Source organism: Numida meleagris, chromosome 27, assembly GCF_002078875.1.
Source record: "Numida meleagris isolate 19003 breed g44 Domestic line chromosome 27, NumMel1.0, whole genome shotgun sequence".
Classification (NCBI taxonomy): Eukaryota; Metazoa; Chordata; class Aves; order Galliformes; family Numididae; genus Numida; species Numida meleagris.
The window spans coordinates 1,202,759-1,206,084 of NC_034435.1; the positions used below are offsets into that span (position 1 = coordinate 1,202,759).

The 3,326-nt window shown below is 60.5% G+C and overlaps 1 long non-coding RNA gene across 1 annotated transcript; it reads right to left on the reverse strand.

The window, feature by feature from the left end:
• Positions 2,144-3,111, reverse strand: LOC110389056. Its single transcript, XR_002433052.1, has 2 exons — positions 2,960-3,111; positions 2,144-2,569 (listed from the first exon to the last, which is right to left on the reverse strand). It is a non-coding gene; the product is annotated as an uncharacterized LOC110389056 (long non-coding RNA).

Consider the following 3,326-nt stretch of genomic DNA (forward strand, 5'->3'; position numbering starts at 1 on the left):
CCTGGATGCCATCCATCCCAGCACTGTGAAAGGGATGCTGTCCCTTTGTAACATTGTATAGGGATGCTGCTCCCCAGGCCCTGGATGCCATCTGCCCCAGCACTGTGATGGGGATGCTGTCCCTTTGCAGCACTCTATAGGTATGCTGTTCCCCAGGCCCTGGATGCTGTTCATATTGGGATGCCACTTCCCGGGCCCTGGATGCCATCCATTCCCAACACTGTACTGGGAATTCTGCTCCCCGGGGCTCTGGATGCCATCCATCCCAGCTCTGTGATAGGGATGCTGTCCCTTTGCAGCGCTGTGATGGGGATTCTGCTTCCCAGGCCCCTGGTGCCATCCATCCCAGCTCTGTGATTCGGATGCCGTCCCTTCGCAGCGCTGTATCGGGATGCCGCTCCGCAGCCCCGGGTGCCGTCCCTCCCAGCTCCGTGATGGAGATGCTGTCCCTTTGCAGCACCGGGTCGGGCCGCGGGCGCAGCACTGCTGCCCTCTGCCGGCGCCGCCGCCCCGCTCCGCCCGGTCTCGGTCTCGGTCTCGGTTTCGGTCTCGGTCCCGCCCCGACTGGCGGCGGTTTCCGGGCCCGTCCGTCGCAGCAGCACCGCGGGGCGGGTCGGGCTCTGCGGGCGGTGGCTGTCGGGATCCGGAGCTGCTCCCCCGCTCGCAGCCGCCTCCCGGTTTGGGAAATGAGATGGCAGCCAAACCCCGGGCTGCGTTTCCCGACCCGCCGGGAGGGAGAAACCTTCCGCTGCCCCGACAGAAAATGTCGCCCCGGGGGGGGGGGGGAGATCTACAGCCCTGCTGAAAGCTCGGCTGAGAGGTGAACTGTAGCATCCCGATCCAAACCTTTACATGGAGAAAATGCTGAAACTGGGAGGAGATGTAAGGACTGAACGCTCGGCCAGCGGTGTTTCTCGGTCCCAGCACACCACGACGCACGTCAGGGAAATGCGCTCCCAAGGTTCTGCCTTGTGTGCTGGGAGGCAAATTAACGGGGACGAGAAGTAATGGCCCTAATGTGCCAGGGGAGGTACAGGCTGCGTGTTAGGAGCCATTTCTCCTCTGAGGAGTGGTGGTGCATTGGCACAGGCTGCCCAGGGAGGTGGTGGAATCACCGTGCCCGGAGGTGTCCAAAAACCATGGAGATGTGGCGCTGGTCAGCGGGCACGGTGGGCTTGGATTTGATGGTCTTAGAGGTCTTTTCCAACCTTAATTATTCTGTGATTCTGCATTGCTGTGTGCCTGACTGAGCTGGGGATCTGCGCTCATTCTCCTGTCGAGGAAGGAGCATTCTCCTGGTCTGCTTGCAGGCTGCTTTCTTAAGCCATGCAGTTTTTCCTCAATTAAGTTGGTGATTGAGCAGCTGCAGCAGAATGCAGCTGGGATGTCCCCACTCCATTCCCTTCGTATGGAACTAAAAAGCACATAAGAAATGGGGCCAGAAAGGAAGAAGGGCACGGGTCTTTGAGATGTCAGTAAGGTGTGCTCACATCCTGATGGCCCCCGTGACAATTTCCTTTACAAGGGTCGGCACCTTCCTCTCTAAATGCTGCAAATGGGAGCCACGAAGATAATTGCTCTGATCACCTCTGCTAGCTGCTCGGGATCAATCTGCTGGGAAATCCTGCTCATTAAGTTCTTTGCGCAGAACTTAAGAAGCCACAGAAAACCACGAGGATCCCACGCCCTTGCCAGTGTGCTGAAAAACAGAGGCAGGGCTGAGCAGATGGGCAGGAATGTCCCTGCTCAGGCAAGCAGCTCTGGTCAGAAGCCAGTACCAGAGGATGGAGTGCAGCAGGAGGGGCCTGGAAGGCGGTGACACGTGCTGACAGCAGCGGTTGTGATGGACTGGCAGGGAAGAGCGAGGGAAGAGAAAGGCAAGGAAAGGAACGTGAAGCCTACAGACACTGCAATGTGCATACGGCAGGGAAATGAAGGCTGGGGTTAGGGATTTGCACAGCACACCAGTGACCAAGCTGAGCAAAATCCCAGTTCCTGTGCTTTCTAGGTGAGACCCTTAGTACTGAGAGCAAAAGGGAGGAAGCGAGCAGACTGCCATCCCTTAGGACCAGCATTTCTGTGAGCTGTAAGCTGATGGTTCGAGCAGGATCTGTCAGAACAGAATTAAGAGCCACGCAAGGGGTCCAGAGGATGGATGTACATGTTGTTACTTTTTTTTTTCTTTTCCTTTTTGGCAAGTGGTGGAAACTTCTACAGCATCTTTTGGCCTTTAAATTGTGACTGTGCTCAGGGGACGGTAACCAAAGCAGCAGCCCGTAGCACGCAGCACCCTGTATTCAAAGCAGCCTGAGGTGACTCGAGCACCTCCCAGCGCGCAGCATCCATCTCGCGCTCGCAGCCCGAGGACATGAAGAACAGCTCAGTGCCTCGTGTGAAGCGCTGGATAGGGGAACTCGAGTCTTCCTGCCTCTGAGACTCACAGCAGCGCGCTGTGACTCCGATTCTGACGTCCTGGTGTCTGTGTAGGACGGCTCTCAGCTGCAGAGGAATGGCTGCACCTCCACCACCGCAGAGCAGGAACAAGGAGCAACGCTCATCTGCTGGGCGTCTGGAAGAGAAAGGAACAGAGCTGAAGAGGCGAGTATCAGTGCTGTGAAAGGCCCAAGCGGCGAAGAGACCACTACAAAAAGTGAATATAGAGAGAGCCAGAATCTTCTTTCACGTAAGACCAAGAGCTGATGGGGACCGAGCACCGGGAGGGGTTCAGGTGATAAACAGGAGCTGCTGTATGTGAATGCTCTGCAGCTCACTGCAAGGCCTTGGGGCTGAGCGATCCCGACGCCTCTTCCAACCCCCACGGCTCCGCGAGTCGCGTTTTGGCCTCAGCCGCGAGCGAGGACCAGCCAGGCCCGGGAACCGGGAGGACGGGCGTGGAACGGCCGCACCGCGCCCTTCTACACCCGCAGAACAACGCCTGCCGGGCCAACCCCGCCCGCACCTCGCAGCCTCCGCCTCCGGGCTGAGAACGGCCGCGGCCTACAGCGGGACCGGGCCGGGCCGCCGCAGCCGGAAGGGCCGAGGGGGGCGGGCGCTGCCGCGGGGCCGCACCGCGGGCACCGGGTCCTCCACCGCCCCACAATGCCCCGCGGCGCCGCCCCGCCCTGGGAACGCGCGTCGCAAGCCCCGCCCTCTGCGCGGCCAACCAAACCTGCTCTCCGGTCGGCGCGGGGCCCCGCCCACTCGCGGGGGAAGCCCCGCCCCTCCTCGCGACGCGCCCTCCCATTGGCTGCGGGGCCCGTCAGTCGGCGCTTGTTTTCGGCGGCAGTGGGTTGGGTTGCGCCGGCTGCTCGCTGGCTCGGCGGGGC